Genomic DNA, 15579 nt, shown 5'->3' on the forward strand with positions numbered 1-15579 from the left:
GGTTATATGGACGGGAGGGGGGAGGTGTTTGTTATGCGGTATTAATTTGTGGCATATTAAATATAAGCCTGGTTGTGTTGTGGCTAATAGAGTATATATATGTCTTGTGTTTATTTACTGTTTTAGTCATTCCCAGCTGAATATCAGGTCCTACCCGCCTCTCACAGCATCTTCCCTATCTGAATCGCTCCCACTGCCCTCTAGTCCTTCACTCTCACTTTCCTTATCCACAAATCTTTCATCCTCGCTCAAATTAATGTGGAAATCGTCGCTTTCTCGGTCCGAATCGCTCTCGCTGCTGGTGGCCATGATTGTAAATAATGTGCGGATGTGAGGAGCTCCACAACCTGTGACGTCACGCTACTCGTCTGCTACTTCCGGTACAGGCAAGGCTTTTTTATCAGCGACCAAAAGTTGCGAACTTTATCCTCGATGTTCTCTACTAAATCCTTTCAGCAAAAATATGGCAATATCGCGAAATGATCAAGTATGACGCATATAATGGACCTGCTATCCCCGTTTAAATAAGAAAATCAAATTTCAGTAGGCCTTTAATATAGCAGCAATGAAAACAACACAACACAAAATCTAACTTCTTCAAAAAAAAATGTTAGCAGTTTGTGACGTTTAAAAAGCTGCATACTCGTATATTGACTATTGATTAACTCTTGGCAGTTTTAGCACTCTAACAGACTCAATGTGTAGAATTTTTTAAATGTTGGCTATTTCATAGATTGTATGTTTAATCTCATGATACACTATATTGCCAAAAGTATTTGGCCACCTGCCTTGAGTCACATATGAACTTAAAGTGCCATCCCATTCCTAACCCATAGAGTTCAATATGATGTCGGTCCACCTTTTGCAGCTATTACAGCTTCAACTCTTCTGGGAAGGCTGTCCACAAGGTTGCGGAGTGTGTTTATAGGAATTTTCGACCATTCTTCCAAAAGCGCATTGGTGAGGTCACACACTGATGTTGGTCGAGAAGACCTGGCTCTCAGTCTCCGTTCTAATTCATCCCAAAGGTGGTCTATCGAGTTCAGGTCAGGACTCTGTGCAGGCCAGTCAAGTTCATCTACACCAGACTCTGTCATCCATGTCTTAATGGACCTTGCTTTGTGCACTGGTGCACAGTCATGTTGGAAGACAAAGGGGCCCGCTCCAAACTGTTCCCACAAGGTTGGGAGCATGGAATTGTCCAAAATGTATTGGTATCCTGAAGCATTCAAAGTTCCTTTCATTGGAAGTAAGGGGTCAAGCCCAACTCCTGAAAAAACACCATAATTCCTACCCTGACCCCTCTCTGTCAGTTTACGTGGCCTACCACTTTGTGGCTGAGTTGCTGTTGTTCCCAAACTCTTCCATTTTCTTATAATAAAGCCGACAGTTGACTTTGGAATATTTACGAGCGAGGAAATTTCACGACTGGATTTGTTGCACAGGTGGCATCCTATGACAGTTCCACGCTGGAAATCACTGAGCTCCTGAGAGCGGCCCATTCTTTCACAAATGTTTGTAGAAACAGTCTACATGCCTAAGTGCTTGATTTTATACACCTGTGGCTCACCTGATTCTGATCATTTGGATGGGTGGCCAAATACTTTTGGCAATGTAGTGTACGTCTGCATTGGTGCCTGTCAGTCTATGTGTGTATGTGTGTGCATGTGTGTGTGTGTGTGTGTGTGTGTGTGTGTGTATGTGCGCATGCGCACAGTTGTTAAACTGCCTTTTTTTACGGCATTGCAAATTGCTGCTGCTTTAAAACGTACTTGAAATTAATAGAGACAAAGTTTAGCTGTCTGACTTTGGCTAAAATGATAGTCAAAGTTGTTGTTCACACAACTTCGTCTCACACTTGTTAGCTGGTTAGCAGGGTAGAATCTAACACTCTTATTGAGGTTGAGACCGCATCCTCCCTCCAAATGTCCAACGATATGTTTCCGCTTTAAATGCTCGCGTATCACAGATGTACTGCCATAAAAAAAAAGTTTTGCTTTGCAAATTGAGCAAGGTATTCATGTTTTTAACCAGAATAAGAGGAACTATCCTCAAACTTTACATGTTATCACTGGCGTTGTTTTTGCAAGTGACCCACTTCCGCCTGGAAAAACACGAGTGATGACGTCATGACTACTGCCGACAAATACAATTGTCGGCGACACATTTTATTGTGGACATTTTTCGAGAATGTCGACTAATCATTGTAGCCCTAGTTGAGAATAATAATCTACAAGAATCCAGTGATTAATCGCATTAACAATTTCAATTGTTGATTGACAGCACTAAGACATAATAAAACATACTTCCGATATGTTATTCTCTTGTGCCAACACTGTAAATGTTAGGGCCACTTCACCAAATCAGTGCCATTTGCATCTCCAGCAGAGGTAAGTAGTAACGTGCTAAATTTACTCTATTACATTTTCTTAAGTAACTTTTTTAATGAATTGTACTTGTTAGAGTAGTTTAAATGCAACATACTTCTTACTTTTACTTGAGAATTTTTGTAAGGAAAAAACACTACTCTCGGTTACATTGAGATTCATTCCAATTGTTCCATTTAATAATAATAATTTAGAATCAATTATTACTGCTTGTAAACACAGGGTTTCCCCTTAATGTATTTTATGGTGGCGATGTGCCAGGGCAACGTATTAGCCGTCACACCTTAAAAATGAGGGTTTTTTTTACGTGAAAACAAAATAAATAAACAATATACCGTATTTTTCGGAGTATAAGTCGCTCGGGAGTATAAGTCGCACCGGCCAAAAATGCATAATGAAGAAGGAAAAAAAGATATATAAGTCACACTGGAGTATAAGTCGCATTTTTTGGGGAAATCTATTTGATAAAACCCAACACCAAGAATAGACATTTGAAAGGCAATTTAAAATAAATAAAGAATAGTGAACAACAGGCTGAATAAGTGTACGTTATATGAGGCATAAATAACCAATTGAGAACGTGCCTGGTATGTTAACGTAACATATTATGGTAAGAGTCATTCAAATAACTATAACATATAGAACATGCTATACGTTTACCAAACAATCTGTCACTCCTAATCGCTAAATTCCATGAAATCTTATACGTCTAGTCTCTTACGTGAATGAGCTAAATAATATTATTTGATATTTTACGGTAATGTGTTAATAATTTCACACATAAGTCGCTCCTGAGTATAAGTCGCACCCCCGGCCAAACTATGAAAAAAACTGTGACTTATAGTCCGAAAAATACGGTAATGTATTGTATCGTCCAGAAGACACACAAAGTGTCATGAACTGCTGGTGTTAAACCCCAAGATGCAGAGATGGCAGGTGTAGCGCAGAAAAACATGACTTTAATAGGATAACAGGAGACAGGAAACAGGAGACAGGATACCAGGATAGCAGAAGACAGCAAACAATCCTAGAGCCCTGACTGGAGGGCGAGGCAGGCATAAATAGCAGCCAGCTAATTGACACCAGGTGTGGCCAGGCTGACAATCAGCCGCAGGTGAGGGGAAACAGCGCTCAGGGAGACAATCAGGAAACGGTGCCGAAATAAGAGCACTGACAGGAAACAAACACCAAACCCAGGAAACACAACCCAACGTGAATGTGACAGATCGTCACACAAATTCTGACGCTCTTTTTAGTTTTTTATTGCCAATCCTATGTAACCCAGGCCCAATTGAGCATCAAAACACACTAGCATACACATTAACACCAGCAGGTAGATACAGTTTGAATGGACACATATAGTTTATTATTTGCGCACAGTTGACGAGTGATGCGCCAAAAATTTGGCTGCTGAAAAAAGAAACAGCACTGCCGAAACCTGATGGGGTGATGACGAAAGCCATACGCTCGGAGTTGTCTGGAGCAGAGGCAGCATGTCAGCGCTGTGAACGTACTTTAATGTGTCCCATATATACCCGCGGACAGCGATCTTCAAAATTTAAGATGACACTGGCGGCTTTTAAAGAGAGGAAAGCTTCCAGCAGCACGAAGCAAGTAATGGTGAACTGCCAACATGACAATGCTAAAAAGGAAGCGCTTGAAGTTTAATGGCTCTTTAAATACACTGAGACAAAGTTCATTGTGTTCTTCATGGTGTTTTTGAAACAGCACCAATTTTTTCCACTAACTTGAATTGTTTTGCTAAGAGGATTGTTTGTAATGTATACATATTCGGAATGTGCTTCTTCTAGTTTTGGCCAAAGTAAGACAAATAAAATAATCTGAAGTTGTCTTTATTTTTAAGTTATTATGTCATGTTTTTACCAGTCCGACCCGCGCGGGAATAGATTTTCCTCCTTTGCTACTGAGCTAAAATTTGTTTGACACCCCTGCTTTAAGGCGTAATTCACTCGCCACTTTCCCATTCGGAAGTCGATACCAATGCCTACATGCAATTACTGCTATCATGGTAGAAGCGGCAAAACAACCAAAGAAACAAAAAGTTTTGCCTAAGGAGACAAAAATAAGAAAAAAGCTTTCACTCGCTGGCGTGAGCTCAAAAACAAAGAGGGATTTTTGTCGAATGCTGCCTTGGCTCTGTTCCTGCTAAACTCGTATGTGAATTTCGATGCTCAAATCAAAATGATAATAAATAAATGATAAATGGGTTATACTTGTATAGCGCTTTTCTACCTTCAAGACACTCAAAAAAGTAGCTATTGGAAATTTGTGTGGTAGCAATAAATAGCCACCAGCTTGGTAGTTCGCCGTTCCACACTGACACGACCAGCCACGCAACAAACTGAAAAGTACTGTATGAAGAAAAAAACAATGCGATGACTGCAAACCCCAAATATAAAATTTGAGTAAAATATGTAGGTTCCTACTGTGGAAAGGTCAGTAATACTGAATCGTTGTGGTATTATCGTGTCAGTTTGACGCTATGAGCTGGTCCTCATTGGAAATGTGGTCTTCATTGTGGCAAAACACTACTGCTTTGTTCCACTGGCGGTGCCAAAATCAACCATAACAGAACGTTTTTAAATGGGGTTTTAAGTATTTTGTTATTTACTCTTTTACTCGAGTAATTATTTGGATGACGACTTTTTACTTTTACTTGAGTCATATTACTCTAAGGTAATGGTACTCTACCTTGAATACAATTTAGAAATGTAAAAATACACGATATATTCAATCCATCCATCAATACATCCATTTTCTACCGCTTGTCCCTCTCGGGGTCACGGGGAGTGCTGGAGCCTATCTCAGCTGCATTCAGGCGGAAGACGGTGTACACCCTGGACAAGTCGCCACCTCATCACAGGGCCAACACAGATAGACAGACAACATTCACACTCACATTCACACACTAGGGCCAATTTAGTGTTGCCAATCAACCTATCCCCAGGTGCATGTCTTTGGAGGTGGGAGGAAGCCGGAGTACCCGGAGGGAACCCACGCAGTCACGGGGAGAACATGCAAACTCCACACAGAAAGATCCCGAGCTCGGGGATCGAACCCAGGACCTTCTTCTTGTGAGGCACATGCACTAACCCCTGTTTCACCGTGGTGCTCTACAGTCTGGAAAATATGGTAGTTCATCACAGTGATTATGTCTGTATTGTGTAGAAATGAACAGGCCACCACAATACAAGTGTCTATCAAACTTGAGTGGTTCTGCTAAATTGGACGCAGTCTAACGCACTAACCCCTGTACCACCGTGCTACACAGTAAAATTAACTGTAAAATATTTTTTATTAGGCAATTTGATTTGATTGCATGTTAAATAAATATATTTTTTTAAAGATTCACTTAAATTAACTCAAAACTTAAAAAGTAGCCTTTGTTGACTGTGCCCGCTTTCTAAAATGAGGCTTACAATGAAATATAATTATTAAAATCCCTAAAAGTGAACTACGGCAATGTTCCACTTTTCTGACTAATAGATGTTGTTACAATGTTTGATACTCATGTTAAATAATGCCAAAGCATCAAATCAGGAGTTTTGTGCATTTGTGTGTGAGCTTACACATAGTTTTGGATGTCCCTGAACACTGTGTTTTTAACAATGGATACACACTGACATCACAGTGTGGTGGACACACTTATTTGGGCATTTTTCTAGTATCTGCTGTCAGTCAGCCTCCATGAAACTAATGGCTGCAGACTGGAGCCTCTGGTTTTATTCCTTCTCATCTCATTCCCTCGTGCCTGCTCTGATGTCTATACAATAAATACTTGCATGTTTATTTGTCCACAGCATATCACACAGGATTGTTTTGTCAAGATGGGCCACTAGGAAATTGGATTAGCTGCTTAACTTTGATGGAAAACACAGCACCCTAGTAACATTCCTACTTGGTTTGAGGCAACAGGAGAATGTAGCATAAAGTAATATTTTCATCTAACCGTGTGATGCGCATAATGACACTGATGTGCAACATGCAGTGTGATATAAACAATGGCAATGTTTCTGCATCGATCTGACAGTGGGCAGCTGTACCTAATTATGTGATCGGTCAATTTATATATTGTTTATGAAGTGTATTTTCGACTGTTTCCAAAAAGCAAAATAGAGGTGATGTTTCTTTTAAAAATATATGTTCAACAATGTACATTTTAATATAAATTCTGATACTTTTGAAGAGAACGGGGCGTGGAAAGTTTTATTTGCAATCTAAGGTCCGTATCAAGAAGTGTTATATTTCACATATTTGTGTTAAAGCATATCACAACTAAACTCTAAGATCATTTACTTGAATAAAAAAAAGTTTGTTTGAAATTCACAATTTAGCCATTTTCCTAGATTTTCACTCAGTCCTGTTACCCCAACACATTTCCTCCCAATAACATTTTAATATTCTACAAATCACATGGTCTGCAGTCCACAAGAAGGCCAAAAGCAAGTATATTTATTTATGTATTTATTACCGATGTCAAAGTACATAAGACTTATAGCCACAGGCTAAATTGCAACCCGTGTCCCTGGTTAAGCTTTTAAAGAAAAGTTGAGAAAAGTGTAAAACACATACAAAAGGATTAAGGCAAGTACAAAAATAAAAACACATATAATAACTGGCCTCATGTGTCCACACTACACACAGTTCTAGAGTGCTCACACTTCTGATTTTCCTTAAGCCACTTTTTCAGTTTTGTGGAGAAAAGTTTAATGTCTGACTGTGACTTTAACTCCAGTGGCAAAGAGTTCTACAGATGTGAGGCCTTCACTGAGAATGCAGACTGAGACAGAGTCGTCCAGCACCTTTTCACTCTACAGCACCCACCGACTGCAGCTCGAGTCTGCACCTTCACTACTGTATCTTTGTACTTCTTGACACATCCCATCAGGTGCTAATCCATTAAGACACTGTAACATAGCTTTTAAAAATTTGAAATTTATCAAAACTCATCATGTAATATTATTTGGTAATATGGCAGTGATGATGCTTCATTGGTGTTTGGTCAAATATCTTCAGTGTTTGTTTATATAATGACAACAGAGGCTTCACTACACATCTCGTGGCCTGTCCGCAGACCATGGCACAATAAGACATAGGTCTAATCAGCCTGAAACAGTTTATATTTATTTTTATGGTCTTAGTTATTTTTACAATATGGCCATCAAAATTTAGTTAATGGGTCCAAATATTTAAATTCCTTTACCTGCTCTATTTTATTTTGATTATTGTTGACCTGAATTTCATTTAATGATTGTTTCTTCAATGAGAAACACATTGTTGACCAAGTTCTTCTTCTTTATATACGATTTTCATTCAGTCATGAATAAAAACATGTCTGCACAGTCCTGTATAGAGATGGGTATGGTTTACATTTGAACTAACACAAGTACCAATACTGTACTTTTGAAACGGTGCTGGTGCTTAAACGGTGACAAAACCTGTACTTAAAAAACGGACACATTTTTGTTAAAAACAATGCCTCTATATTTCTATGGGATTCTTTGAATAGATTCGTAACTTAAATACTAAAATAATATAAAGACAATGATAATAACTCATATATTCAAATATATAAAATAAAATCCAAAACAAATTGTCATAATTATTCCAGCAAAATCAGCAATAATACAGAAAATAGAAAATGCTACTTGTGTTGTAACTCACAATTCCAGGGTTCGTGAATGCACTTTGCTTGCCGTTACCATGATTGGTGCATATCAAGGAAATACTCTGTTGTTGTTGTAGTTAGCTCTGCGTCGCTTGCAAGGTTGTACCAGTGCTGTTGGCGTGTTAAGGTCGGCAATTAAGTTTAAAAACATTGTCAGACGATGTGTGCTTAGGCGTTTCCCCTAAACAAATCTATGGGTCAGCGCGGCTTAGTTGGAAACGGCCGTGCCAGCAACTTGAGGGTTCCGTTGTGTACCTTGGCAAGACACTTTACCCATCTGATCCCAAATGGGTAAAGTGTCTTGCTTTAAATAAAGAATAAAGATTAAATAAAGATTAAAGATGAAGATAGTGGTTTTCACTATGTACAGCGCTTTGAGTCTCGAGAGAAAAAAATGCGCTATATAAATATAAATCACTAATAATTCACCGCCACGGCAAAATCATAGCTGCCACACCTTGAAAATATGTTGGTTTTTTTACATGGAAAGACATTAAAGTTATATAATGTATCTTAGCCTTCAGATGAACTCAAAAGTCCAACTCTATTTAACATTTGTAATGCTAATCTTATAATAACAATCGGCCTAATTCCAAAAGGTTTTACCATCCATCCATCTTCTTCCGCTTATCCGAGGTCGGGTCGCGGGGGCAGCATCCTAAGCAGGGAAGCCCAGAGTTTCCTCTCCCCAGCTACTTCGTCCAGCTTCTCCGGGGGGATCCCGAGGCGTTCCCAGGCCAGTCGGGAGACATAGTCTTCCCAACGTGTCCTAGGTCTTCCCCGTGGCCTCCTACCGGTCGGACGTGCCCTAAACACCTTTCTAGGGAGGCGTTCGGGTGGCATCCTGACCAGATTCTCAAACCACCTCATCTGGCTCCTCTCGATGTGGAGGAGCAGCGGCTTTACTCTGAGCTCCTCCCGGATGACAGAGCTTCTCACCCTATCTCTAAGGAAGAGCCCCGCCACCCGGCGGAGGAAATTAATATCGGCTGCTTGTACTCGTGATCTTGTCCTTTCTGTCATAACCCAAAGCTCATGACCATAGGTGAGGATGGGAACGTAGATCGACCGGTAAATTGAGAGCTTTGCCTTCCGGCTCAGCTCCTTCTTCACCACAACGGATCGATACAGCGTCCGCATTACTGAAGATGCTGCACCGATCCGCCTGTCGACCTCACGATCCACTCTTCCCTCACTCGTGAACAAGACTCCGAGGTACTTGATCTCCTCCACTTGTGCAAACACTTTTGTGTCTGTGCTTCCCCCGACACACAACAGTTCCTCAATGTCAATCCTCAATCCGCTTTCAGGCACGGTCCGTGCGTTTTCGATCTTGGGAACAATGCACATCAAATCAAAACCACACAAACATAAAATATTACCACCAGCAGGTCGTTACAGTATGAATGGATATATATTGTTTATTATTTGCACTGAAAATTCAACCATCGAAAAGAGACTTGAATCACTGAAAACAGCGCTGCCGAAACCGGATGTTGTAATGTCGTAAACAAGATGCCAGCAATTGTCTGGAGCATAGTCAGCTTGCCTACGATGTAAACGTAACTTTAATATTTTCCAGACATACCGGCGGACAGCGATGTATGTGCAAATATTAAGAGGACAGTGGCGGAGAGAAAGTACCGCTGGAGCATCAGTGCCAAGCAAGTGTGACGTCACTCACGCTCCCTGTAGCTCGCTTTTCGTCAAGGACATCGAGGAACAGAAGGAGAGTCTCTAAACACGAGTACATTCTATAGTAACACCAGAAAAAGATGCCAGACGTGTTGCTAGTCATTTTTAAGACAGAAAAAGTCACTAAAAGTCTCTGGAAACTTGAACAATTCTCAACAAAGTACTTTTGTAGATTATACAATAGGCGGTGGCTGTGTTGGATATGACGTCATATCTGTTTTCCTTCTCCGCAGCCTAATTCAAACGATGGTCAAACAGCTTGAGCGTAGCATTAAAACAAGTTTGCAACATAAACACAAATAACAATTACTGTTGTTACAAAATGCACACTGACATAACATGCTAATTCTTGTATTGAATTACATATTTGATATGATATATCATGTAAAAGGTCTGTGCTCTGCACATGCATGCCATTAATAAATATAATTTCCAACTGAGTGTAATAGTAATGAATAGAAACATAATGATGGATCGGTGTGCTCTTTACAAGAAGATGACATAACTGCATTTCACCTTGCACTGCACACATAGTTGACTTGTTTAAAGGGGAACATTATCACCAGACCTATGTAAGCGTCAATATATACCTTGATGTTGCAGAAAAAAGACCATATATCTTTTTAACCGATTTCCGAACTCTAAATGGGTGAATTTTGGCGAATTAAACGCCTTTCTAGTATTCGCTCTCGGAGCGATGACGTCACAACGTGACGTCACATCGGGAAGCAATCCGCCATTTTCTCAAACACCGAGTCAAATCAGCTCTGTTATTTTCCGTTTTTTCGACTGTTTTCCGTACCTTGGAGACATCATGCCTCGTCGGTGTGTTGTCGGAGGGTGTAACAACACGAACAGGGACGGATTCAAGTTGCACCGGTGGCCCAAAGATGCGAAAGTTGCAAGAAATTGGACGTTTGTTCCGCACACTTTACCGACGAAAGCTATGCTACGACAGAGATGGCAAGAATGTGTGGATATCCTGCGACACTCAAAGCAGATGCATTTCCAACGATAAAGTCAAAGAAATCTGCCGCCAGACCCCCATTGAATCTGCCGGAGTGTGTGAGCAATTCAGGGAAAAAGGACCTCGGTAGCACGGCAAGCAATGGCGGCAGTTTGTTCCCGCAGACGAGCGAGCTAAACCCCCTGGACGTCTTGGCTCACACCGTCCCTTATGCCACCGAAGATGATCAAGAGAAGAATATTGACCCTAGCTTCCCTGGCCTGCTGACATCAACTCCAAAACTGGACGGATCAGCTTTCAGGAAAAGAGCACGGATGAGGGTATGTCTACAGAATATATTAATTGATGAAAATTGGGCTGTCTGCACTCTCAAAGTGCATGTTGTTGCCAAATGTATTTCATATGCTGTAAACCTAGTTCATAGTTGTTAGTTTCCTTTAATGTCAAACAAACACATACCAATCGTTGGTTAGAAGGCGATCGCCAAATTCATCCTCGCTTTCTCCCGTGTCGCTGGCTGTCGTGTCGTTTTCGTCGGGTTCGCTTGCATACGGTTCAAACCGATATGGCTCAATAGCTTCAGTGTCTTCTCTTCGCTACCTGCCTCCACACTACAACCATCCGTTTCAATACATGCGTAATCTGTGGAATCGCTTAAGCCGCTGAAATCCGAGTCTGAATCCGAGCTAATGTCGCTATAGCTTGCTGTTCTATGCGCCATGTTTGTTTGTGTTGGCTTCACTATGTGACGTCACAGGAAAATGGACGGGTGTTTATAACGATGGTTAAAATCAGGCACTTTGAAGCTTTTTTTAGGGATATTGCGTGATGGGTAAAATTTTGAAAAAAACTTCGAAAAATAAAATAAGCCACTGGGAACTGATTTTTAATGGTTTTAACCCTTCTGAAATTGTGATAATGTTCCCCTTTAAGACTTAAAAAGCGGGTGTTGATAAAAGACTTACCTCCTCTGAGATGTTACAGTACATATTGTTGGGAGTTGTTCAACCTCTTGTGCTAATATAAATGCATTTTTTCAAATCTTTATTCCCACAAATAACATGTAGTACCGGTAAGAGTACCAATATCGATAAGGAATATTAATAAGGGTATTGTATTGATAAATTCTTCACAATATACATCCCTACTGGTTACTACCGTTTACTTCAGCACCGGTCCCATTATGAAACCAAGTTAGGGCTGGGCGATATATCGATATACGCGATATATCGCGGGTTTGTCTCTGTGCGATATAGAAAATGACTATATCGTGATATTCGAGTATACGTTCTCACGCAGTTGCGTTTAGCTGCTGGCATTACACTACAGGCTCTCCTCGCTCTTTCCTGTGTCTCCTTCTCACAGACAGACAAGAGCACCTTCTTACACACGTCACATACTGTCACGACATACGTCACATACGTATACGCCCTAGCGCAGCAAAGAGGTAGCAGCATGGGTAACGTTAGCTGTGATGCTAGCGCAGCCGTGCGAGTGGTAATACGAGAGAGAGAGAAGGTGCGAATCTGGTAACAAATGAAGGAATAATGAATTCCCCAAAAAACAGCAGGGGGTCCATCGTCTGGCGGTGGTTTGGCTTCAAGTGGGAATATGTCGAACAGACAACCGTAATTTGTCAAGTGTGGGGCAAAAGCGTTGCTATAAAAAGTAGCATTACTGCTAATATGTAGCATCATTTGAAAAGTCACCTGCTAGAGAATGAAGAGTGCTTACTCCGCATGTCAACATCTCCGTTCGGTGCCACACGCCCCCACCATCAAAATGCCCAGGCAAACATTTCCAGATCAACACCGTATGAAAAAAATGGTGATTTTTTTAGTTGTGATTTCCTTCTCTGCATTATTCATGCGTTCGTTACGTCTCGTCTCGATTACTGTAACGTATTACTTTCGGGTCTCCCTATGTCTAGCATTAAAAGATTACAGTTGGTACAAAATGCGGCTGCTAGACTTTTGACAAGAACAAGAAAGTTTGATCATATTACGCCTATACTGGCTCACCTGCACTGGCTTCCTGTGCACTTAAGATGTGACTTTAAGGTTTTACTACTTACGTATAAAATACTACACGGTCTAGCTCCAGCCTATCTTGCCGATTGTATTGTACCATATGTCCCGGCAAGAAATCTGCGTTCAAAGAACTCCGGCTTATTAGTGATTCCCAGAGCCCAAAAAAAGTCTGCGGGCTGTAGAGCGTTTTCTATTCGGGCTCCAGTACTATGGAATGCCCTCCCGGTAACAGTTAGAGATGCTACCTCAGTAGAAACATTTAAGTCCCATTTCAAAACTCATTTGTATACTCTAGCCTTTGAATAGCCCCCCTTTTTTTAGACCAGTTGATCTGCCGTTTCTTTTCTTTTCTCCTCTGCTCCCCCCTATCCCTTGTGGAAGGGGAGACACACAGATCCGGTGGCCATGGATGGGGTGCTGGCTGTCCGGGGTCGGGACCCGGGGTGGACCGCTCGCCTGTATATCGGTTGGGAACATCTCTGCGCTGCTGACCTGTCTCCGCTCGGGATGGTTTCCTGCTGACCCCACTGTGGACTGGACTCTTACTGTTATGCTGGATCCACTATGGACTGGACTCTCACAATATTATGTTAGACCCACTCGACATCCATTGCATTCGGTCTCCCTAGAGGGGGGGGGTTACCCACATATGCGGTCCTCTCCAAGGTTTCTCATAGTCATTCACATCGACGTCCCACTGGGGTGAGTTTTTCCTTGCCCTTATGTGGGCTATACCGAGGATGTCGTTGTGGCTTGTGCAGCCCTTTGAGACACTTGTGATTTAGGGCTATATAAATAAACATTGATTGATTGATTGATTGAAAGTTTTAAAGTAGCATATATTAATGCAGTATGAACAAAAATGTTTTAATGTAGACACATAGAATCATCATACTGCTGTGATTATATGCATCAAGTGTCCATTCAAGGCTAAGGCAAAATATCGAGATATATATCGTGTATCGCGATACGGCCTTAAAATATCGCGATATTAAAAAAAGGCCATATCGCCCAGCCCTAAACCAAGTATAATAATAACAATCATATCTATTTATCATTTGTGTTGCACTTTACATCGATACCCATCTCGAGTCTTGTTACATACATTATTTGTTGTTATTATTAATTTTAAAATAAACTTTTTTAACCACTGTAATGTGCTTAATGTCAACATGTTATCAGCATAGATGCTAATATGGCTATAGTTCATGTATTTAATGTATATGCTAATTCTTAGCTAAAACTTGCTACTCAAAAGAGTCATCTTTGGCTTAGGAACCTTGAACAAAAAATTTAATATCCTAATATGGTAAAATGTGAAATATTAGATTATCAGAGTTGGCAAAATACAACTCTAAGTTTATTTTGCCAGCGTTACAACAACATTCGGTAAAAGAGCCAATCAATATGTTGTACCACTCCAATAATATCATCTAACTGATCTTTCTTTTGATCACTTCCTGTTTCTTTTATGTTGTGTTGATTGTTTGATTTTAATGAATAGAATACAATAACAAAATGGAAATCAAAAATGTTTCTTATGCCAGCAATAATATCTGTAAAAAATAGGGGTGTAACGATTTGTTTTAACAACGATTTGATTTTAATCATAACTTGAGGTTGCCGATACGATTTAGGGACGATAGTTTATTTAGAACGATAGGATCCAAATCGAACCAGTGAGTTGACATTGATTCAGTAACTTTTTAGCAAAAAAATCAACCAGTGTGACTATGAAATAAATACTGCATACTGGACACTACAGGTGAAGTTTCCTATATTCCTGTTTTTTCTTATAAGGGAAGTATATATAAATTAATTACAGAATTCACATCTTATTTTAATAAAGTGCAACCAAAACTTTAGGTTGAATTAACAAGAGGAACCTTTTTTGCTTTCATTTTTAGTATTTAAAATATGTTCAATTAAGTACAGTAATTAACATTTCAACAGTGGACATACCTGCTACTTCTGCTTTTGTTTTTCAACATAGAAATATTACAATATCAATATAAAAATATAATTTAAAAACGTGCAACCGACATACAGTATATAATTAACAGTAGATTTACTTGCTACTTTTGCTGTTGTTTTTTAACATCTTTATTTTGTTGTCGTCTGTTTTTGTTTTTTGTGTTGCCATTATATTTTACATCCTACAAACAGTTAGCAACTTATTATGAACGTCTCTGTCTTTGCAAAAGCCATAAGTGTTTCCACGCACTGTTCAGTTCGCCTGCTTTTCTTCCGGTATCCGGAAGTGTTTTGATGGTGCGTGGCGATGACGTCACAGGTGGGCAACAGACTTGCGTAACGTTTAACGTCTCTATTTATGTAAAAGTGCTAACAACTATTTCATTGAAAAGTCTGTCGTTCTTCAAACCTATGTTTTCTTTACTAGTATTGATAACAATTATCAATACCTTTTTAAAAAGATGTTATCAATTCCTTTATTGTCATTGTCATAATAACACTTAAGTCACACATGAACAACCATAGGCCAACTAGTAAAGCACAGATCGATATATTTGAATTTTAGGAATACAAATGGATCTAATGATCAATGGTTACATCAACTAGTAAAAATACAAATGGAGTAGCAGTGTCCTTTATCACAGATAAGTTAATATGTTATAAATCAGCCCAACACTGATAAATAATGACTGTGGCAACGTAAATGCGCAGCAGGTGACAGTTAATTGCAAACATTAACTCCTCAATGGTCCCACTGTTTGTTGAGAATCCTGAACTCGGATCTATTATCTCCAAAGAAACTCATGATCTGGGAGTTAATGTAACACAATTACACAA

General features: G+C 39.9%; 1 protein-coding gene across 2 annotated transcripts in view; it reads right to left on the minus strand.

The window, feature by feature from the left end:
* The window catches only part of inpp5a (inositol polyphosphate-5-phosphatase A), a 408597-nt gene that overhangs the window by 135409 nt on the left and 257609 nt on the right, over positions 1-15579 (minus strand). The window lies entirely within an intron of this gene.

The sequence above is a fragment of the Nerophis lumbriciformis genome, linkage group LG02, assembly GCF_033978685.3.
Source record: "Nerophis lumbriciformis linkage group LG02, RoL_Nlum_v2.1, whole genome shotgun sequence".
In the NCBI taxonomy this organism is placed as follows: domain Eukaryota; kingdom Metazoa; phylum Chordata; class Actinopteri; order Syngnathiformes; family Syngnathidae; genus Nerophis; species Nerophis lumbriciformis.